Raw genomic sequence first — 25,150 nt, 5'->3', positions numbered from 1 at the left:
GTGGAGTTTGAACAATGTGCAAGGACTATTCCCTTTAATTTAGTAAAAAATACATATCTTATTGTCTGATCTTGTTACCTCTTAAACTTCTCTTCTTTAGGGATATGATTTCCTCTCTCATCACACCCAATTCAGGTCAAGGTACAACATGGAAACAAAGTAAAGACTGACAGAGTGCTTTCCATGGTGGGGGGGTGGGGGGGAGGGAAGCAAGATTGGGGGGGGAAAATTGTAAAACTCATATAATATCTTTAATAAAAATAGGTTTAAAAAAATGAGGAGAGACTATATAGGAAGCCTGGTTAGCATTATTAACTGAGGCAGAAAACAATAGGGATTGATAAAAGGTTACTTAATTAGATAATTTAGAAATCATTGGAAACTTCAGAGAGAGAATTGTTAGTTGAGTAATGAAGTCTTAAATCAGATGGCAAAAGGAGAGGACTTGGAGTTAATGAGTACTAATAGTTTTTACTGAGTCATATTAAGTTGATTCTGCTGGAAAGTTATCGTTTATTGATGCATTCATTCCCTAACCAAAACGCTTAGCTAAAGGGCTTTTAAATTGCCTAGAGCAGCTGCATACAGCAGTAGATAGACCACCAGATATAGATTCAGGAAAACTCATTTTTCTGATTTCAAATCTGGTCTCACATACTGTGTGACCCTGGGCAAGTCACTTAACTCTGTCTCAGGTTCATCATCCATAAATTGAACTGGTGAGAGAAATTGCTAATCATTCCAGGATTTTTGTCTGGAAAACCCCAAATAAGTTCATGAAGAGTGAGAACTTATTAATTTTTTGAGGATTTATTGAACAATAACAATCACACAATTAATTAGGAGAAGTTGATGTTTTTTATAGGAATGTGGGATTAGTTTAGGCAATAAGAACTCTAGCTAAAAATCTGAACAAATATAATGGGTACTAGGGTCATGGCAGTAGAAAAGAGGCAAACTTAAGGTAATCTGGATATCTTCCCAGATCTGTCAGGACTCTTCCTCATCTTGTTTTCCTATTCTATATATTTTCCTAGTGTCAAAATAATACAAGTTATGATTTGAACTTCAAGCCATATTTCCAATTTCCAGTTAGGGTTAGTCTGCCTCCTCATAGGGGCAGCAAATTGCTATGCCTAGGTCATGTATTTTGAACAAAATTGCATTATGAGGATTATTTCTCATGAATATAAAGTTTAAAACCTTTATGCCACTAAATCTCTGTGAGTCAAGAGTTGTATTTATTTGGAGAACTTTTAACATCTAGCTTCTTTAAAGAGCTTTTGAAGAGATTAATAAAAAAAGTGGCAAATGCTATCCTATTCACAAGATTACCCCCTACCATTATCTTCCATTTTTTCTTCTCTTTTCCATCTGACTGAGCTAGAAGTGTTTTTGGTTGTTTTTGTTTTGCTTTTCTGAGTGAAAAACTACTATAAACAAGAAAAAGTTATTATTAACTTAATAGTAGCCACTGAGAATTTGGATATAACATTAAATAAATAAGGATATATATCTGTCTGACCATGCAATGGTTTATATTTACGGAAATCACCCTGGCATTAAATAAATATACACTCAAAGACTGAAATAATCAGTTTTCTTTTAGAGGTAGAAGTGAAATTTTTATTTCCTATCCCTGTATATAGAAGGCATTACATTTTCTTTTTTTTTTTCAAAATTCAAGGAATCTTTTATTGGTTATTTTTTAAGTCATTTATGCCATGAATTCATAGGGGATTGGTTCTAACAGCTCAGGTTCCTTGCCCTTGGTTCTCACAAAGTGTGCTTCTCTGGGTGGAGCAGGCTGACATTTTAGTTGAACCCAAGTGCCTTTTTCTTTGGCTTCTTTCTTCTTCTGATCATTTTCCTTTACCCATTTCAGGAAGCTATCTCTGCTCTTAGAATGCTTAATATGCTCGATATGTATATTAATCCTCTTGGCTAGAATCTTGCCCTTAACCTGTTTGTTTACAACAATACCTATAGCATGCTGTGTAACATTATAGATTCATCCAGTCTTGCCATGGTAGCATTTGGGGGGCATTCCTTGCTGAACTGTGCCCATACCCTTGATATCTACAATATCACCTTTCTTGTGTATGTGCATATATGTAGCCAGAGGGATGACACCATGTTTTCAAAAGGGCCTAGAAAACATGTATCGAGTCCTTCTCCTTTTTCCTTTTGTGTTTGTCATTTTGGCAACTCACTGGAATATGGCAGAGCCAGCGGAAAGGCTCCATTTTCTTCCACAAAGACATTTTGACCTTTTATAAAGTCATAGATGTGTATATTACCAATTGTATGGCCTCTGTCTCTAAAAGAATGGATTAAAGCTGCTCAGAACTATAAAATTTCAGAACTGAAAGAGACCTAAGGGTCAGGAACTCTGAAACAGTAATTGAACAGAATAAATGCTGAAGCTGAACCTTTAGTTAGACAACTCAAAATTTAAAGGAATTCTTTAAATCTTTTTTAATGTCATGCATCTCGGTGAGATTATTTTTCCTTCCTCATATGGAAGAAGATTGTGCTTAAGGAAAGTGTTAAAGATCAGGTTTCCCCATAAAACCTTTCTGAGGTAGCTTTGAGGAAGGAGTCTGGAGGTGAATTCCATAGAATACTGGGCACAGAGTCAGGAAGATGAATTTAAATCAAGTCTCAGACACTTGCTAGGAATGTAACTCTAAAATCACTTAATCTCTACCTATATAAGTTTCCCCAAATATAAAAAAGGGGAAATAATAACATCTGAAACCTAGGGCTGTTGTGAGGATCAAAGAAGATGATATTTTTTAAAATGCTTATTACAATACATATTTAATAGATGTGCTTGTTTCCATTCTGACCTGTCAAATAAATTCCTTTAGGTTAGCAAACACATTTTATTAGAATGTATTATTTATTCCTATCTTTCTCCAAATCAATCAATAATCATTTGTTAAGGATTTATTGTATGCCAGAAAATGTGCTAAGCCCTTGTGATTGAAAAAAAAAGAAAAAGATAAACACCATAAAAACAGTTTCAGCTTGTAATGAGTTTGTCTTCAAATGGGGGAGACATGTCAAAAACTAAGTATACACAGGATACAATAAAATGCTGGGTGTAAGAGAATGGTCGAATATGAAGCAAATAGATGTTTGATAAATTCTTGCTGAACAAATGAATAAGGATTGGCAGAAACTACTCTAGAGCTAATTTAGACTTAGATGATAGAAAGATGCATAGATAGATAAACAGAGTTAGATAAATAGAAAGGTATATATATCTGTGTAAACAGACTAATAGAAATAATTTTCTAAGTCTTTCAAATTCTTAAATTTCATAAGTATCTTTGAATGAAGTATAATATTTACTTTAATTATGCTTCTCAGAAACAGCTAAATATTTATATAGGACTGTTTGCAATAGAATTTATTTTTAAAATCTGTTGGAAATGGATTTGATTTTAAGTAGACTTCAATTTTTCTCTTCAATTTATCAATTCTGCTCATCCCACTCTCAGAGTACTGCAGGTCATTCTGTGCCACAGATGATGCCAATTTTACTTTAAAAAAATTGGATCGGCTCAGAACTCATAATTCAAACATGTGGTGAAATAGAGAAGCTGATGTAATAGCTTTTTATCCCACTGATAAAGGATTGGAATAGGGTGAGAGAGTTCTATGGTCTACATTATTTCTCTTCAACTACCTATAGTTTTTTAAAACAGGTTATAACACACATTTAACGATATGTATCTCTCTGACCATGCAATGGTTCACGTTTACTGAAATCACCCTAGCATCAAATTGATTCCCCTTTATCACTGCTATGATTCTTTTCTCAAACTCAACACAATTTCCATCATAGATACATAATCTCTCAGTGAGTCTAACTACTCAAACACAACCACAAGGTTATTTCTTTTTTTTTAGGTTTTTTTTTTTTTTTTGCAAGGCAAACAGGGTTAAGTAGCTTGCCCAAGGCCATACAGCTAGGTAATTATTAAGTGTCTGAGACAGGATTTGAACCAGGCACTCCTGACTTCAGGGCTGGTGCTTCACAAGGTTATTTCTTGACAAAATTATATAGATCTAATTGTAAATAATTACCTTCCTGTGTGACTTCTGTAAAACAGCTAAACTCTTCTTTTTTTTCCTCTTTTTGATCCATTACTATCCCAAATACCTGACAGACCTCAGTACCCTAATAAACTAGTAGGACATACCATGACAAGAGACTCAATGAACTATTTACTTATTGCTACCTTTCAAAAATATACAGATTTTTGATCACAACTATTCCTTATGAAATGTAAAAGCATTATTTTTTTTGAACTGAATGATTTATTAATCAATAACCACTTACTAAGGTACCTACCATATACCAGGCTCTGGGGCTACAGAGACAAAGGGAGGCATGTCCTGCTCACAGAGAGCTTACAATCATGCTCAGGGAAACTGCCCACACAGGTACAGGGAGACTCATAAAGAGACACCAGAGTGTGGCACACAAAACAGATGGGCCCCAAACCTATCTCCAGAGCTGGATGGCCCCCAGCACCACCAATGCAGCATACTTAACCCAGACTGAACCAGATCATTCTTTACAGGGTTGGAGTTCAGGGGCCAGAAAGGATCTAAGAGACCATTTGGTTTAATTCCCTATTACAGAAGAGTTAAGTTCAGCCCTGAGGGGGAGGCCATGTCCAAGGTCCATGAATAGGAAGCATCAGAGGCAGTAGAGAGTGAGGCCCCTATTCACCAGGCTTCCCACCACTCATCTGGGCTCTGTCCCATCTCCCACCACTCATTTGGGCTCCTACCCCACCTCCCACCACTCACCTGGGCTCCTATCCCACCTCCCACCACTCACCTAGGCTCCCACCCCTTCACTCACTTGGCCTCATTTCACCTCCCCCTATTCCCTTGGCTTCCTATTTTCACCTTCTGTGTATTTGTTGGGAGCCTTTCACCGCCATGTTGGGAGTGCTAGACAGCTATCTCCTAGAGAACAGGAAATTTTTCCTCTAGATATTATTTTATTCCAAACTTTGAATGGTGCCCATTTAAATTCTATTAAGCCACATACTACTTTGGGCTCCCAGGGGATGCCCCAATCATGTTCTTTTCATTCCCTAAAGAGTCTGTAGCCTTATTTTTTCTTTCCTTTTCTTTTCTGACTCTTCCTTAAAAGAAATGAGACCTAATAATCACCCTTTTCCTAAAGATACTTTTAAGTGTAAAGAGACCAATTATCATTGAAATGCTAAAAAGCTGAATTGTTTTCATACCATCTTTTGAAATCTCCATTTTTCACTATGTCATAATAAGTATTCCACAGTTCCACAAATTTTTCACGTTTTAGACTTCTAATTTTCCTGTGCACTCTTCCTTCCAGGGTGATTAAAAATCGAGTTTGTTAAACCATTCTCTATCCCTTGCTTCCAGTGTGCTGCAATCATACATTTTGAGGGCGTTGTCATCTTTATGATAATCACTGTTTGTTTTCTTTCTTGGAATTTCTGAAGGTTTTATTCTCAGAAGAGCCACTTTCTGAAAGAGCTGGGGTTGGAGAGGTATCACAGAAAGGTTCATGTTTTCTTTGGCCTCAGGCATTTCATAAGATTCTTCAAATTATATCCCTGCTCCAGTCCCCTGCTCTGTGCCCAGTTGTCCTGTCCTGGGCCAGCTGCCGGACCCAGCAAGCCCCGCCCCCCTCACGTCCCGCATTATTTTTTTTTTACATCAATTTGCATGGTGACTCAAAGTCTCTGGTTGACAATAATGCATTGGAGTTAATCATTTATTTATTTATTTGTTCTTTTGTTTGTTTTTCCAATTATATGTAAAGATAGTTTTCAATATTCATTTTGTTAGTGTTATCCTTCTTATCCTTCTTTCACCACATACTAAGATTGTGAGTAATAAGATATGTTGCATATACACAGTCATATTACATGTCTTTCCATATTAATCATGCTGAGAAAGAAGCATCAGAGTAAATGGGGAAAATAATGCGAAACAAAAAATAAAACAAAAAATTTAAAAAGTTATAATAGCTTTCTTTCATGTGCATTCAAATTTGACAGTTTTTTCTCTGAATGTAGACTGAATTTCCCATTACAAAGCTTTTAGAATTGTCTTTGATTACTTTATTGTTGAAATGAGTTAAGTTCATCACTATACAATATTGTTGCTACAGCATACCATGTGCTCCTAGTTTTGCTCTCCTCACTCAGCATCAGTTCATGTAAGGCTTTCCAACTTTTTTCTGAAATTCACCTGCACATCATTTCTTATAAACAATAGTGTTACATTATATACATATATGACAAGTTGTTTAGTCACTCCCCAAATGATGGGCAATCCCTCAGTTTCCAATTCTTTGCCACCACTAAGGAACTGCTAGAAACAAATTTGTACATGTGCATCTTTTCCCCACTTTTGTATGATCTTTCTGAGTTGCAGATTTAGTAGTGGTATTACTGGATCAAAGGGTATGAACAAAATTATAGCCCTTTTGGTAGAGTTTCAAATTGCTCTCCAGACTGAATGGGATCAATTCATACATCCACTACAGTGTATTAATGTTTCAGTTTTGCCATGTGCCCTCCAAGAGTTATTTCATTTTTTTCTCATGTTAGTCAATCTGATAGGCATGAGGGAATATGTAAGATTTGTTATAATTTTCATTTTTCTAATAAAAATGATTGGGAAGAGTTTTCATATGACTATATATAGCTTTAATTTCTTCATCTGGAAACTCCTGGTTCATATTCAATAACCATTTATCAATTGGAGAATTTCTTGAATTCTGATGAACATGTCTCAGTACTCTATATAGTTTATAAGTGAAGCCTTTATCAGAAACACTGTATAAATTATTTTCCAGTTTTCTGTTATCCTTTTATTCTTGGTTGTATTAGTTTTATTTGTGCAAAAATATTTCCACTCATTGGAATTAAAATAATCAGTTTTACATTTAATAATATTCTCTATGTCTTTTTGGATCATAAATATCTTCCTTTCTATTAATCTCACAGATGAACAAATCGATTCTCTTCTAATTAGCTTAAGGTATCACCCTTTATGTTCAACACAATTGAACATATCAATGACAAAATCAACAGATATCATATGATTATCTCAAAAGATACTGGAAAAGCTTTTGATAAAATACAATGTCTATTCCTATTAAAAACTCTAGAAAGTTTAGGATTAAATGGGGTTTTCCTCACAATAATAAGTAGTATCTAAAATCATCAACAAATATTACATATATATATATATATATATATATATATATATGTATATATGACAAACTTGGAGTATTTCCAGTAAGATCAGGGATAAAACAAGGATGCCCATTATCAACATTACTATTCAATATATTATTAGAAATATTAGCTTTAGCAATGAGAATAAAAATGAATTGAAGGAATCAGAACTGGAAACGAGGAAGCAAAACTTTCACTCTTCAGATGTGATAGTATAGCTAGAGAAACCAAGAATATCATCTAAAAACATCTTTGAAGCAATTAGCAAATTCGGTAAAGTAGGATATAAAATATATCCACATAAATCATTAACATATCTATATATGAGCAACAAAGCCAAAGAGTAAGAGATAGAAATAGAAATTTCATTTAAAGCAACTGTAGTCAATATTAAATACTTGAGAATCTACTTTCCAAGACAAAGTCAAAAATTGTATGAACAAAATTAAAAAGCAATTTTCACCCAAATAAAGTCAGAACTAAATCATTGGAAAATGTCAATTGCTCAGAGTTAGGTCAAGCTAATATACTAAAAATGAAAATTCTATGCAAATTAAATTACTTGTTCAGTGCAATGCCAATCAAACTACCAAATAATTATTTTACTAAGCAAGAAAAAAAAATAACAGCATTCATCTGGAGCAACAAAGGGTCAAGAATAGCAAGGGAATTGATGAAAAATAAATGTAAAGGAAGGTGATCTAGTTCCACCAGATCTAAAAATAAAAATAATGCATCAGTCATCAAGACCACCTGATAATGGTTCAGAAATGGTTCAGTGGGTAAGGACAGGGTCAAAAGAAACAGCACTAAATGATTACAGTAATCTACTTTTTGACAAATTTAAAGACATTAACTTCTGGAATAACTCACTATTTCACAAAAATTGTTGGAAAAATGTGGCAAAAACTAGGCATAGACCTACATCTCACACCCTATTCCAAAATAAGGTCAAAATGGCTACAGGATTTAGACTTAAGGGTGGCACCATAGATAAATCAATAGACCAAGATATACTCAGATCTATGGAAAGGGGATAAATTTGTCACCCAACATGAATAAGAGTACATTAAAAACTGTAAAATGAATGATTTTGACTGTATTAAATGAAAAATTTTTGCACTAATAAAATTAATGCTTCCAAAATTAGAAGGAAAGCATAAAGTTGGGAAATAGTCTTCACAACTAGGAGTTCTGATAAAGGTCTCATTTCTAAAATATACAGAGAACTGCATCAAATTTATAAAATCGCAAGTCATTCTTCAACTGATAAATGGTCAATGGTTATGAATAGACAGTTTTCATATGAAGAAATTGAAGATATATATATATATATATATATATATATATATTTATATATATGTGTGTGTGTGTGTGTGTCTGTGCTCCAAATCATTATTGATTAGAGAAATGCAAATTAAAACAACTCTGAGGTATCACTTCACATCTATCAGATTGGCCAAGATAAAAAAGAGAAAATGATCAGTGTTAGAGATGTTGGAGGATTGGGACATTACTGCATTGGTGATGAAGTTATGAACCAATCTATCCATTCTGGAGAGCCCTATGGAAGTATGCTCAAAGAACAAATAAATTTGTTTATATCCTTTGACCCAGTAAATCCAATTCTAGACCTATATCCATAAGAAATCATAAAAAATGGGAAGAGTTCCAAATGTTCCAAAGTATTCATAGCAGTTCTTTTTGGGAGGCAAAGAATAGGAAAGTGAGGACATGTCCTTCAATTGGGGAATGATTAAACAAGTTATGGTAAATGAATATTATGGAATACTATTATTCTATATTTAAAAAAATTAGACTTGATTAGATTCTAGACCAGCATGGAATGAATTATAGGATTTGATACTGAGTGAAGGGAGCAGAACCAGGAGAACAATGTACCCATTAACAACAACACTGTGAAATGGCAAACCCTGATGGATGCAGCTGCTCTCAGCATTTCAGAAAGCTAGAACAACCCTAATTATAGTGGTTATGGATGGTTCTAACCTCATCCAGAGGAAGAAAAGCTAAATGAAACAAAATCAAAAAATTCCTTCAGCATATGATGAACACTACATTCACATTTTAAAAAATATTTCTTATGTACCTCTTTCCCTTTATCATAATTCCTCATACCAAAAATGACTAATCTGTATACATATTTAACACAGACATGTGTATATATAATGTTACATAGTACATTTACATTTATTTATGCTACATTTATAACACAAAACATTTTCTATGTGTAATATTAATGTTTACCACTGAGGGAAGGAAGGTGGAGAGGATGGGAGGAAATTTTGTGACTTAAAAATATCCATAAGCATATGGATGAATGTTGAAAAATTTTTATAACATGTAGTTGGAAAACTAAAATATCAATAAAAAGAAATTATTCTGATAGTTATAATTTGTAGGAGATTATTACACAGAAGGTTATTGAGAATGAATCTAATACTTATTACTTCAGTTAGGCCAACTAATAAACTAAAAGGAAAATTTACCTTCAAAAGAACAGGGATCATTATTTCTACATATTTTCCTTTATTGAATGCTACAAATTGCAAAGATTAGAGATTATCAATCTAGAACTATGGAGTGATTTGAAGGGACTTGCAATCACCCTCTATTAGAGGGGTCATATTAGAGACAGGAAATTTCAGTCCAGGGATAATAAGTAACTTATCCAAAGTCTACTTTACTAAGTCTTTGACTTCAGGAAATTCACATACTTTCTCTCAATTTAGGTTTCTTTATATATTAAAAAATTTACTAGATGGTCTCTAAGGAGTGGCAGATTTCAGTCTGTTGTTGATGACTGGAGATTTCTCTTGTAATTGGTTGGATTAAAAGATGTTATCAAGGATGTTTCCAAATAAGGTTCTGTGGATTTTGTGATTCACTCCTTTTACACTATCAGCTCCAGCATTGATAACAAGTTCTTAACATCAGAAATTTCTCATAACTTTTTAAACTTAATGCATAACAACAAAATCAACCTCATAAGGCCAGGTTCCAATATTTAAGATAATCAACATCTAGAATGTAGTTGCTTATTTGAATAGGATTAAAAAAACATCTGAGGTTAGTGGGATAAGTCTTGCTATGTGTCCACCACAGCCTTGAGCACACAGCATTCACTCCTTTTCTAGCAACCTAAATCTCTCTACCAAAATACTTTTTTTCTGCATCAGAATTACAACTCATGGTTGTAGCAAAAATATGTCCATGATCATTCTGTGATGGGTAAAAAATGATATTTCATAATTTTCTGTTTAGAAAAAATTAAAGATGTGGATTTTTTTCCTTTTTTAATACAATAGAAAAAATTGGGAATCAGTAAATTTTTCCCAATTACAAGTTTCTAAGCTTGAGTACTTAACCCATTTCCATGAATATGAACTAAAACTAGTGTAGTGCGATTAGAATTGTCTATGACAATTTCCATCAACTCTAGAAAGATGAGGAGCTACCTTCAGAAAAAAAATCTATACCCATTTAACTTCTGTATTTATGTTTTATCCCTGTCATAAGATTTAGCAATGCATACAGTTTATTGTTGGTGTTTTAGTTTTTCTTACAATGTTTTAAATAATTATGAATCTTCCAGGTCTAATAGTTAAATGGTCTAAGAATGCTGACAATATTTCTTCTACCATTACTAAATGTAACAATATTTAGGTTATGAAAAGTGATGATGCTATAGATACATATGGAGATATGACTGAAATAGACCAATACTATTATTTTTTAGGTTTTTGCAAGGCAAATGGGGTTAAGTGGCTTGCCCAAGGCCACACTAGGGAATTATTAAATGTCTGTGACTGGATTTGAACCCAGGTACTCCTGACTCCAGGGCCGGTGATTTATCCACTGTGCCACCTAGCTACCCCAATACTATTTTTTAAAGTACACTAACCTGATTAAATGAGGTGAAAGAAATTGATTATTCATGTTTTTTCAAAAATGGTTAGATGTTGTAAAGATTTTGATGAAAAAGCTATTCTTTATGCCATAGAATATTAGTTTATAAAATGGAATGGGGGAACACTTTGAATGAAGGCTCTAAACACCAAACAGAACTCACCAAGAAAAAAAGGATGAAAAAACTTCTCAACTCAAGATACTCTGAAGGAAATGCAGAACATCCCTCTCACATGAGTAAAAAGGGAGTATAACTCAGCCTAGGCAGAAAAGTTCAGAAGATGGGGGAGGATCTATTGATATTTTATTTTTTTCAAATACATATTACAAAATTTCTTTCCATACTCCATTTCCACTCCCTTCCCCTCAATAGAGACCAGTTAGGTTAAAATTATACATACACATGGGCAACTGGTGGCTCAGTGGAGAGAGTTCAAATCTGAATTCAGATCTTGCCTCAGCCAATTAATAATAATTACTTAGATGTGTTAATTTGGGCAAGCCACTTAAGCCAATTGCTTTTCAAAAGCTCCAAAACATATTGTCCATACACATCTGTGTTAAACATGTTTACAGATTAGTCCTTTTTGTTAAGAGGAATTAGAATTAAGTGAAAGAAATACATAAGAGATATTTGTTAAAAACTGAATGTAGTGTTCATCAGATTCTGAAAGGGGGGGGGTTTGCTGTGTTTTGTTTTGTTATGTTTTGTTCCCCTTTCTCTGGATGGGGATATAATTATCAATATCTGGTCTTATAAGTTTGTCCTAGCTCTCTGAACTATTCAGAACAGTTGCTACTATCAGGATTGATCATCTCACGTTGTTGCTGTTAATGTAGACACTGTTCAGTTGGTTCTGCTCCCTTCACTCAGCATTAGATCCTGTAATTCATTCCATGCTTCTCTGGAGTCTGACCATTTATAGTTGTTTATAGAACAATAATATTCCATAATATTAATATACCTTATTTAAACATTCCACAATTGATAGGCATGCCCTCAATTTCCAATTTTTTGCCAGTATAAAAAGAACTGCTACGAATATTGTGGAATATGTGGAACTCTTCTAACTTTCTATGATTTCTTCTGGATATAGGACTAAAATTGGAAATGCTGGGATAAAAGGTATCAAGAGTTTCATTGCTCTTTGGATATAGTTCCTTATTGTTCACCAGAGAGGTTCATTCAGTTTACAATTCCACCAGCAATGCATTACTGTCCCAATCCTCCAACGACCTCTCCGACATTGATTATTTGTACTTTTTTGTCATCTTAGCCAATCTGATAGGTGCAAAGTGATTCTTCAGAGTAGTTTTAATTTGCATTTCTCTAATCAATAATGATTTGGTGTGTTTTTCATATTATTATTATTATTATTATACAGTATGGATTTAATCATTTGATCAAAATCTATTCATATCCATTGATCATTTCGGGAATGACTTGTAACCTTGTAAATTTAATGAAGTTCCCTATGTTTTAGAAATGAGACCTTTATCAAAACTTCTAGTTTTGAGGATGTTTTTACCCAGTTTTCTGCTTTCTTTCTAATTTTAGCAGTATTGTTTTTATTAGTGCAAAAACTTTTTGATTTGAAATAGTCAAAATCATTCATTTTGAAGTTTATAATGTATCCTTTATCTTTTTTTGATCATAAATTTGAACCCTTTCAATAGATCTGAAAGCTAGATTGGTCTATTAATTTATGGTGTCACCTTTTATGTATAAATCTGTACATATTTTGATCTTATTTTGGTAAACCATGTTAGATGTGGGTCTATGCCTAGTTTTTGCCATACCATTTTCCAGCTTTCCCAAAAATATTGGTAAAATACTGAGTTCTTATATCAGAAGCAAATGTCTTTGGATTTGTCAAACAGTAGTTTACTGTAATCATGTACTACTATTTCTTTTGAACCTATTAGAATTCACTGACCATACCACTCTATTTTTTAAAGATTTTATTTATTTTGAGTATTAGAATTTTCCCCCTAATCTTACTTCCCTCCCCCAATCCCGCACAGAAGGCAATTTGTTAGTCTTTACATTGTTTCCATGGTATACATTGATCCAAATTGAATGTGATGAGAAATAAATCATATCCTTAACGAAGAAACATAAAGTACAAGGGATAGTAAGATCAGACAATAAGATATCAGTTTTTTTAATTAAATGTAATAGTCCTTCACCTTTGTTCAAACTCCACAGTTTTTCTTGGGATACAGATGGTATTCTCCATTGCAGAGAGCCCCAAATTGTCTCTGATTATTGCAATGATGGAATGAGCGAGTCCATCACAGTTGTTCATTACCTCCATGTCGCTGTTAGAGTATACAGTGTTCTTCTGGTTCTGCTCATCACACTCATCATCAGTTCATGCAAATCCCTCCAGGCTTCCCTGAATTCCCATCCCTCCTGGTTTCTAATAGAACAATAGTGTTCCATGACATACATATACCACAGTTTGTTAAGCCATTCCCCAACTGAAAGACATTTACTTGATTTCCAATTCTTTGCTACCACAAACAGGGCTGCTATGAATATTTTTGTACAAGTGATGATTTCACTCTTTTTCATGATCTCTTCAGGGTACAGACCCAGTAGTGGTATTGCTGGATCAAAGGGTATGCACATTTTTGTTTCCCTTTGGGTGTAGTTACAAATTTCTCTCCAGAAAGGTTGGATGAGTTCACAGCTACAACAACAATGTAATAGTGTCCCAGATTTCCTGAAACCCTTCTAACAATGATCATTATCCTTTCTGGTCATACTGGCCAGTCTGAAAGGTGTGAGGTGGTACCTCACAGAAGCTTTAATTTGCATTTCTCTAATAAGTAATGTTTTAAAACAATTTTGGATATGACTATGAATTGCTTTTATGTCCTCACCTGTAAATTGCCTTTGCATAACCTTTGACCATTTGTCAATTGGGGAATGGCTTTTTTTGTTTATTTGACTCAGTTCTCTGTATATTCCAGAAATGAGTCCTTTGTCAGAAACATTAATTGTAAAGATTGTTTCCCAGTTTACTACATTTCTTTTGATCTTGGTTACAGTGGTTTTGTCTGTGTAAAAGTTTTTTAATTTAATGTAATCAAAATTCCATTTCATTAAAGGTCCATCTTTTCTCCCAAAAAAGAAGACTCAGCTTTGCCAGATAGTGGATTCTTGGTTGTATTCCAAGCTCCTTTGCTCTTTGGCATGTTTTGTTCCAGGCCCTTTGACCCATTAAATGCTTATGCAGCCAGGTCCTGCATAAACCTTACTGTAGCTCCTTGGTATTTAAATTGTTTCTTTCTGGCGGCTTGCAGGATTTTCTCTTCTATCTGATCATCCTGGAGTTTTGGCCTTGGTGTTTCATTTTAGGATCTCTTTCCAGAGCAGATCGCTGTATTCTTTAAATAACTACTTTGTCCTCTGTCTCTATGATATCAGAGCAATTTTCCACCACTAGATCCTGTAATATTAAATCCAGCCTTTTTTTCTCTTCTGTGCTTTCAGGAAGTCCAATAATTCTTATGTTTCCCCTCCTCGATATATTCTTTAGGTCAGTGCTTTTGCTGATGAAGTATTTTGCATTTTTTCTATTTTTTTCTATTTTTTGGTTTTGTTTAACATGCTCTTGCTTTCTCATGAAGTCATTAGTTTCCACAAACTCCATTCTTTTTTTATAGAAAGGACTTTTCTTTATTTACCTTTTCCACCTCCTTTTCCAATTGGTCAAGTCTCTTTTTGAAATAACTTTTTTTTTGACAAATTGAAGTTCTGAGAGAATTACTTTCTTTTTGCATTTGCCTAATTGAGGATCTGAGTGAATTATTGTCATTTTGTATATGTCCAGTTGATGACCTGAGAGAGTTATTCTCATTTTGTATTTGTTCAATTGTATTTTCCAATAATTATTTTTTCTTGTAGCAAGGTGTTAATTGACTTTCCCAAATTTTCCAGTTGATTTTAAAACTTCTTCCTTATTTCTTCAAGGAAGTCTTTCTGTGCTGAAGACCAGATCATATTCTCCTCAGAGGTTCTAGGTCTGTCTGAGTTATGGTTTTTCCTTCCAAGAATTTTTCTATGGAATCACCTTTCTACTGACCTTTCTTCATTTTGCTAATACCTTGATCTGTGGAGGGGATTGTTCAAAGAAGATTTGTTTTGGGATCCCTAGAGGCTTTACTCACTAAGTGCAATATCTCTAGCTAGCCATTTGGCAGTGCTAGAGGATTTATTCACTGAGCGTAATTTCTCCAGCTGGCCATTAGCGGTTTCTGGTTGCTTTCTCTTGAGTGTCTGTGACCTTGATTGAGGCCTTCTCCTTTGGCCTGGAGGGAATGATTGAAGCTGTTAAATACTTTTGTCTTCAGTGTGTGGTGGGTTTTACTCTGGGGTGAGTTTATCCCTCTCCCTATTGTCAGATGGACTGGTTCTGCTGCTCACACACCTGTGTGTGGGGCAGAATTAGTCTGTAATTGTTTTTGTTCTGGGAAGAGGCTTCAGATGTAATGGTGGTATGGACTTGGAGTTTCTCCCCACCAGAGGAGCCCAGGGATGATGTCTGCATCTCTCTTGCACCAAGGAACTCTCCCTCCAGCCCTGTCAACAAGCTCCAAATGGTCAGCACCAACACCAGTACCCCTGTTCCCTAGTTGACACAAGCCCCCCCCCCCCCGCAGTCTAGCCCAGTTGCTGATCAAGCAGGTCCAGCTCTCAGGCCCTCAGGCACCTGGGTTCCAACCCAGCTGCTAATCAGGGTGATCCATGGCTGATCCTCTCTCTGCTCCCAGACTCACCCATGACTGTGGAAGACAAATCTTGAGGTCGATGTTCTTTCTCCTGGCTTTTCTTTCTGGGTTTTGTTACCAGATTTCTGTTAAGAGGTTTGTTTCATATCATAGATGGGGAAAGATCAGGGGACTTTAGATCTGTGCCTGTATTCTTTCTGCCATCTTGGCCTGAAGTCATTACTTTTAATTACATCTTAATCAATTTTGATGACTGATGCTTTATAGCAGAATTATAGATCTGGTAGAATTGGGCCATCTTCCTTCACAATTTTTTTCCACAATTCACTTGATATTCTTGACCTTTTGTGGCTCCAGATGTATTTTGTTACTTTCTTTTCTAGTTTGGTAAAATAATTATTTGGTAATTTGATTGGTATGGCAATGAATAAATAGTGTAATTTGGGGAGAATTGTCATTTTTATAATATCAGTTCGAACTAAGCATGAAAAATTGACATTTTTGCAATTGTTTAGAACTGACTTTATTTGGGTGAAAAGTGCTCTATAATTGTGTTCATTCTGAGTTTGTCTTGAGAGGTAGATTCCCAAGTATTTCAGGTTGTCTATAGTTACTTTAAATGGAATTTTCTCTCTTGCTCTTGGACTTCGTTGTTCATTTTTAGAAATGCTAATTCTTTATGTGGATTTATTTTATATCCTGGTACCTTTTTGAATTTGTTCATTGTTTCAAGGAGGGTTTTAGATGATTTTCTTGGTTATCCAAGTACCGTCATATCATCTGCAAAGAGTGAATGTTTCGCTTCCTCATTGCCAATTCTGAGTCCTTCAATTCCTTTTTCTTCTCTTATTGCTAAAGCTAACATTTCTAATACTATATAGAAAAGCAATGGTGATAAAGGATATTCTTGTTTCCCCACTGAACTTGCTGGAAATACTCCAAGTTTATCCCCATTATATAAAATATTTACTGATGGTTTTAGATAGGTACTATTTATTATTTTTACAAAAACTCCAATTTATTCCAATTTTTCATTTTTTAAAATTGGAATGGATTTTGTATTTTATCAAAGGGTTTTTCAGCATCTACTTATATAATCATATGATATCTGTTGGGTTTTCAACTGATATGTTCAATTATGTTGAGCGTTTTACTAATATTGAATCATCCCTGCCTACATCGACTAAATGCTGCATGATAATAATGTAGTATCCTAGTAATAACTTGCTGTAATCTCATTACAAAAATTATATTTAAGATTTTTTGCATCAAAGTTCATTAGGGAGACTGATCTATAATTTTCTTTGTCTATTTTGGTTCTTTTTGGTTTAGGTATCTGTACCATGTGGATGCCATAAAAGAAATTATGCAGAACTCCTCCTATTTTTTAAGAGTTTAGATAGAAAAGGTATTAATTGTTCCATAAATGTTTGTTTGAATTCACTTGTAAATCCCTCTGGACCTGTATACTTTATCTCAGAGAGTTTATTGTTGGGTTTTTCAATTTCTTTTTTTCTGAAATGGAGTTATTTGAGAATGCTATTTCTTTTTCTGTTTATTTGGACAGTTTATATTTTTATAAATATGAAAAAAAGAGAAAAGGGAGAATAATAGAAAAATGTGGACCTCAAAAGCTCACAATAGGATAAATGTTGAAATCTACCTTTGCATGTAATTGAAAATGAAATGAAACATGAGCAACAAGAAAAAAAAATAGAAGGAAACTTTGGAAACCATTTGGTCCACTTCTTGCAGCTAAGAAACTGACATCCACTGAAATAAACTGAATTTCTCAAGGCTATATCAACCACACAGGGGAAAAGAGGAAGTTTAAAGCCAGGTTCTCTGAATGTCAAATTCAGATCTTTTTCAAGGTCCCACCTTTCACCTGATATAACAGAAGCATGTGTTAAGTTTACTCATATAGATGAAAAATTTCCCTGAAGTCTTCATTCAAATGTGTTTTTTTTAATTAATTTATTTTTCATCCTTGGGAATGTATATATTTTTAAGTTACCAAATTTCTTTTCATTCTTTCTTCCCACCACCCTCCCTTCAGCAGTGAACACTTAGGTTAGCACTGTACATTCATATTGTTGATAAACATGCTTACAGATTAGTCACTTTCAGTATGAGGAATTAGGATTAAGGGAAAGTGATACATAAGACATAATTCATATCAAGGTTCATCAGATTTTTAAGGTTGTTTTTGTTTTGTTTTATTTTGTTTTTCTTCTTTATGATGGGGATAGCATTGTCTATAGCTGAATTTCTAAGAGGACCTACCCCCATCGAGGTTAATCATCTCACAATGTTGTTGTTAATATGTACATTGTTCTCTTGGTTCTGCTCCTTTCACTCAGCATCAGATCCTGTAAGTCAGTCCATGCTTCTCTAGAGTTTTTGCTTTCTTTTATGGTTTCTTACAGAACAATAATATTGCATAGTATTTTTGTACCATAAATTATTTAGTCATTCCCCAATTGATGGGCAGTATAATAATTTAATTCTTCAGATCAATGGAAAAGTGTCTGCCTTACTTCTTTAGACTCCTACACCAATGACAAAAAAAGGAAAACTTTATAGACAGAAAAATGGTGAGAGAAGATAGTTTTGCATTATTGTAGAATATGCATAAGTTCTAATCTTGTTTTGCTATGAACTGTTGTGTCATATGTATTCCAGGCTAAGAGCTATGAAGGGTTAACACAGAAATAGTTATGTGCTTTAACCAACAAGATGTACTTCAGAGCTTAGATAAGGGAGTAGCTGCATGTCTGAGCTAACAAGGTGTATTCCCAGGCTCAGATAGATAGCGCATTCTGAAATAATTACCTTCTGCACTTTGTTTATCAAAACACTGTTTGGTTCTCAAAACAATCACCTAAGACATACACAAGGATATGCATGTGAAAAAAATGCTTGCTAAAATGCTTATGTAATTGGTTACGTAAATGTAGAGTATAAAAGTATGTATCCTGTGATCAATAAACGAACCAGCTTATGCATCATATTGATGTCAGCCTGGGTTCCCTCCTCCGGACTCGACATACGGTGACCCCGAGGTGAGGGAAGTGAGTTGAATGGGGAGAAGACATCCCAGTTTGAGTTGGTAGGGAAGTGTTGGACACCCCCCCCACTCAGCGCTAGAAGAAAAGCGGATTTAAGTGGCCACGACTGACCGGTGAGTCAGGGAATTTGGGATGGGAATGGCTGTATCAGCCACGGAGTGCACTGCGCTCAATACCTTAGAGGACTTATCGAAAAAATATGACCTGCCTGTTAAGAGATCAGAAGTTTCCCGGATATTACACTGGGGAAGAGATAAGGGCATAATTACTAAGACTGAAGAGCTCTTCTCCTTGGAAAAATGGGATAAGCTGGGAAAAAGCTTATGGGAAGCAGTCCAAACTAAGAACAAGGAAGCCTAGAGACTGGCAGAACTGTATGGCACACTGTGCAAAATTGTCTATGATGACTTTGAAAGTTTGTGGGCTTGCCCCGCTTTGACTGATGCTGAAAGAACCGCTATTGGAGGAAGTTCGGATGTGCCTCCTCTAGCAGAAAAAGTGTTAATTAATCCCCTCCGCCACCTGGCCGGGAAGAGGGTGGGCGGGTGGGCCGCCCCAGAGCCTTCCCACTGCCACCTTTGTCTCTCGCAGGCTTTTCAGATCAGGGGCCCCGGGCCGCCTGCACTCTGTGGCCTGGGTGGGGGCAGACCGAGGGGAGGAAAGCCGATCCTGCTCCCCCCTCTGCTCCGTTAGTCTGGCCACTGCTGCACTTCCGTTCTCTCCCCCTGCTGCATCCTGCTCATCTCAGCCAAGGCTTTGGAGAAAACCTTCAACCTGCCCCTGACACAGACTAGAATGATTGTTGCCTCCTGCCCTGACTGCAGTACAACGACTCTCCTGCTTAATGAGGACTAGACTCGTCAGCCGCCGTGAATCATCCCTGGGCTGGCAGAGGAAGGAGGAGGATTTAACCCCCTCCCACCCCGCTTCATGTCTGCGTCTCATTCGCCTTGGTCTGCCTGGCAGGACCGCCGCTGACAGGGCTCATCAGAACTACTTAGCCTTGTTTTTAAAAGAAAAGGGGGAGGTTAGGGGATCACTGCATAACATAGTGAGCAAAATGATTTATGTTTTGTACTGGCTTAACCCTAAGCACTCCATCTCAGATAACAAGCCTCTTTACTTTCACTTTTCAAAGAACACCGCACACTTTGCCGGTGTTGACATTTCTGTCTCTGTTTTTGATCCTAAGACTGTCCAATGGGACAATTCCTATCGGTTACTAACCTGGGGACGAGGGTATGCTTGTGTTGTTTCAGGTTCATCAAAACCACAGCAGGTTCCTGCAAAGTGGGTAAAACCTCACCTGAAAATGATACTTGTTCTGCTGGCGCTTGCATCCTGCCCACTATGGCTCTTGTGACTCATCTGATTCCTAAGTATCTACAGCATCAAATGTGTATCTCCCTGAAATCAGCTGGTGATCCCTTCAAGACATGCTTCATAGGGATCCCCCTGGACCCAGAGAACATCAAACAGAGACTGAAAGGGTACTATAGACAGTTAAAGGAAATATGTAGGAGTTTTCAGCAGTATAGTTCTTGTGCATGTATGTGTGATAAGCAGCAAAATTATACCTGGCCATCCCTGAAAAATAGTTGTAGATTAAGAGCTATATTAAGGCTTTAAATAAACCAACTACACAGGAACCACAGGAAATAAATTTCTTGTGGAGTGTTCCCCATGGAATAAAAGAGAATATCACTCATCTCCCACATTGTAGTCTTGTGAGCTCCCCACAACTTTACAATGCCACAGGAGTTTTTATATTTGGAGGTTTAGAGTATTTTAAAGAAAACGCGCCTTGAGATTCCCCTAAGTGGGAACGATTCACTAATGTATCAGGGCATTTTCATTATTGGAATTTATCAAAAACAGAATGGGGGCTCCTTGAAGTACAAATTGAGGGAGCAAAGTCATTACCCCCGGAGTATTCTTGATATGTGAAGATAAGGCATATAGTTCTATCCCATGGTGTCCTATAGGAGGATCTTGTTACCTAAGCCAATTAGCACTAGTGTCCACAATATACCTTAATTTCTCCAGAAGCCCTAAGAAAACAAGGAGCATTCCTCTGGCTTCCAACTGTAATAAAAATGTTAAATTTCTATCAGTATCAGAAACAGTAGCCACATCCTTTTTCACACCAGGGGTAATGGAATCTATTAATTATAATACCATGAAAAAACTTGCATGTTGGGCAAAAGCTCAGGCTGACATTACATCCCTGGCTTTAATGGATATAATTACGGATGTACAGAGCATTCGCAAGGCTAAACTACAAAATAGAGCTGCAATAGATTTCTTGCTTTTATTACATAATCATGGTTGTGAGGAATTTGAAGGCATGTGTTGCTTTAATATTTCAGATAATAGTACTTCAGTTTATGCTAAAATTAAAAGGCTACAAGAAAATCTTGATAAAATAACTGTACATGAATATTTCTTTAAGGATTGGTTAAAATCTTTAGGATTACCTGCTTGGCTTTTGGCAATTTTAAACCTATAATTGTAATTTGCTTAATACTTGTTATATTCTTGTTATTTGGACCATGCATACTTTTGTGTTGTCAGAGATCTCTAGAAAACATGCTCTCCCAGGCCTTTAAACGAAAAGGGGGAGATGTTGTGTCATATGTATTCCAGGCTAAGAGCTATGAAGGGTCAACACAGAAATAGTTATGTGCTTTAACCAGCAAGATGTACTTCAGAGCTTAGATAAGGGAGTAGCTGCATGTCTGAGCTAACAAGGTGTATTCCCAGGCTCAGATAGATAGCGCATTCTGAAATAATTACCTTCTGCACTTTGTTTATCAAATCACTGTTTGGTTCTCAAAACAATCTGCATTCTGTTTATCAAAACACTGTTTGGTTCTCAAAACAATCACCTAAGACATACACAAGGATATGCATGTGAAAAAAATGCTTGCTAAAATGCTTAAGTAATTGGTTACGTAAATGTAGAGTATAAAAGTATGTATCCTGTGATCAGTAAATGAACCAGCTTATGCATCATATTGATGTCGGCCTGGGTTCCCTCCTCCGGACTCAACAATGAACCATTCTGTTTTTAAGGCATTCTTCTCCTCATTGACTGTTTTGGACCTCTTCTTAAATTGACCTATACTGGTTTACAGATGCTATTTTCTTTTATTTTTTTTTTTTTGTAAATCTTTCACAAATTTACTGACTTTGTTTTCTTGATTTTTCAGCATCACTCTCTTTTCTCTTCCCAGTTTTTTCTCTAATTCCCTTACTTGATTATCAAAATAGTTTTGAGTTCTAGAGCATGAGATCAATTCATATTTTTCTTGGAAGCTTTGGATGTAGAAGTTTTGACTGTGTTCTCTTCTGAGTGTGTATTTTGATCCTTTAAAGAACCAAAGTAATTGTCTATGGCTGTATTATCTTTCTTTCCCCAGAGTATGATTTTATTTTTAGTCTTTGTTAAGCTGGGGCTCTACTTCCAGGGTGGAAGACACACTTTTCCAAGCATTTGAGCAGTTTTGCAGCTATTTTCAGGGACACTCCCCAGGGACCTCAATTATGAGAGACTCTGACTGCTTTTTTGCCTTAGTTCTGTGGATGACCACAAGCACTCCCCTCTGCCCTGGAACTATGGGGAGGGTCCCTGCTCAGCTATGACCATAAAAGAGCTCTTCCTGAGATTGGACTACAAACTGGATCTGAGTACAGGCAAAGCAACAGAGTCCTGCTTCAGAGGAGGAGGAGGAGGAGAAGAAGAAGAAGAAGAAGAAGAAGAAGAAGAAGAAGAAGAAGAAGAAGGAAGAAAGAAGACGAAGAAGAGAATTAATGCATAATAATTAAAAAAATAAAATTATAAAAAATTAATCCATTTGTAAAAGCTTCAGTTCCTTCACTGGTAAAAGTGAGGGATTAAACAAAAATAGATGCTTTCCATATCTAGAATTCTATAACTCCATGGTACTCTTAATTGTTTTCATTTGTTAGGTGGTGGGGCAGATGCAAGGAATAATATTTCTCTCCCACTATGAAAACAAAGAAAGCAATGTTTGATAATAGAATGAGTTTATAATGGAAAGACAAGATTTGCAACAAAAAATTAAAATAATTCAAATTTGAATTCTTCCATTACAACTTACTACCTTGGTGATCTTCCTTTCCTCATACACAAAATGAAAGTTTAACTACATAGCCTTCAAAAACCCTTCCAGATCTAAATCTTAGGGACTTCTATGCTTTTTGTTCTACCTACTGAATTCTTAATGGAAGATAATAAAATAAATAGAGGAATGATAAGTTAAGAAGAGGAAGAAGATAAAACAAGTGCTGGAGAGAGGCTGTGATGGGTGAACAGTCACTTGACTTTCCTCGTACTCATTAGTAAGTCAATTAATTGAAGTACTTCACTTCTATAATTATTCTAGACTTATCAAGAAACAGTTTTTCTAAACATGCTACTGAATGTTCATTTAGCATCTCAAGAACATATTTTTTTTTAATTAGGTGGATATTTGGGCTCTAAAGACTGATCCTGGAGTCAGGAGGACCTGATTTCAAATCCGGCCTCAGACACTTAATAATTACCTAGCTGTGTATCCTTGGGCAAGTCACTCCACTCCATTGCTTTAAAATAAAATAAAATTTAAAAAAATACTTCCCTGCTTTGTTTTATACCTAAAACCAATGAGGTCTGATCAGTTGTTATTTCTGTTGTTAGTATTTACTAGAATAAAAATAAAATAAGATAAATTAGTGGGTCTTTTAAAAAATACCTCTTTTCCATCTTTAAAGTCTCATTCTATAATTATGCCTTAAATCAGTTCCAGTTAGAAACTGTATCACAAAAAAGTTGTTTATAGTTAGGAAAAGAGGTATATATTATTGGGGATAATGAAGATGACACCATGGAATGATTTGTTTTATTTTATTTATATTTAAGGCAATGGGATTAAGTGACTTGCTCAAGGTCACATAGCTAGGCAATTGTTAAGTGTCTGAGGCTGAATTTGAATTCAGGTCCTCCTGACTCTAGGGCCTATGGTCTATCCACTCTGCCACCTAGATGCCCCATATAATGATTTTAATATGAGCATTTTTTTATTTGAACATTCTTGCTATCAGGTATATGCATCTTTGCTCTATACCTTGAGACTTTCCATATCTTCAGATTCTAGAACTAAGCAATGAATGTGCATTCATTTGTATTCATATTCACTTCATGTCTGAACTTTTTTTCCTGAGACAGTTACAAGGTGTTACTTCAAAGATCTTAAAACATGCGGTCAAAAGATGAGGAAATAGACTTTTTGCAATCAAATAAAAGATAAAATGTATTCAATTTCTAGTCTCAATGTGGTCTATCAAATAAATATTCAAATATCAAGGAAGATATACTTCAATATTTAAATATAAAAATTATTCAGTCCTTTAGAAGGTCAATAATTTAATTGATGTGTGTAATTTCAACCAAAAGAAGATTTGGTTCAATGTGTTCAACCAAAACAGATTACACTTTAAATATCACACTTTATTTAAAAAAACTCATATCCATTTTGGATATTAAATTATAAAAATTATTTTTTGGAAATGAAGAGAAATGCTAAATACAATATATAGTACAAATTTTGGGAGGAAATCATTTTCTATTTGTCATGAATTCCTCTGAATTCAGTATAACAGGTCACTTAAGACAGTATAAATAGGAAACTACAAAGAAAAGTTACCATGCTCAAGACCACATTGTTATGATCTTATCTACAGAATATCAAATACAATGAAATGTGAGAAATTCAGTTATTCACACAGCTATTCAGTTATATGCTACTATGACTATGGCTAAAGATTATGGTATAGATTCAAATGGAAAATCTAAGCATTCTCTATTAGAACATGACTTTTTTAACACTATAATTCACCATTAATTTATTTTGATTTTAAAATCTTCAGAATATATCCTGAGGTTGATTACAGAAATTATAAAGAAAATTTTTTAGTCCTCTTTCAATATTTTTTGACTGGTTTCCATCCACCTTCAATTTTCAGTTTCTTTTTAATTTAATGGAATAAAACAAAAATTTCCAAAAGATAGCATGATACAAAAAAAGATCATTGTACATGAAACTGCAAATTTACTATGAATAATTTGTTATTTCTTTCTAA

General features: G+C 35.0%; 1 pseudogene; it reads right to left on the bottom strand.

The window, feature by feature from the left end:
* Window positions 1–1,717: 1,717 nt before the first annotated feature.
* Window positions 1,718–2,200, bottom strand: LOC141489734 (large ribosomal subunit protein eL21-like; annotated as a pseudogene).
* Between the last annotated feature and the right edge of the window lie 22,950 nt (window positions 2,201–25,150).

Source organism: Macrotis lagotis, chromosome 5 (genome assembly GCF_037893015.1).
Source record: "Macrotis lagotis isolate mMagLag1 chromosome 5, bilby.v1.9.chrom.fasta, whole genome shotgun sequence".
Taxonomy (NCBI): Eukaryota; Metazoa; Chordata; class Mammalia; order Peramelemorphia; family Peramelidae; genus Macrotis; species Macrotis lagotis.
Note: the sequence above shows the minus strand (reverse complement) of the source record. Positions and strands in the feature narration are given on the sequence as shown.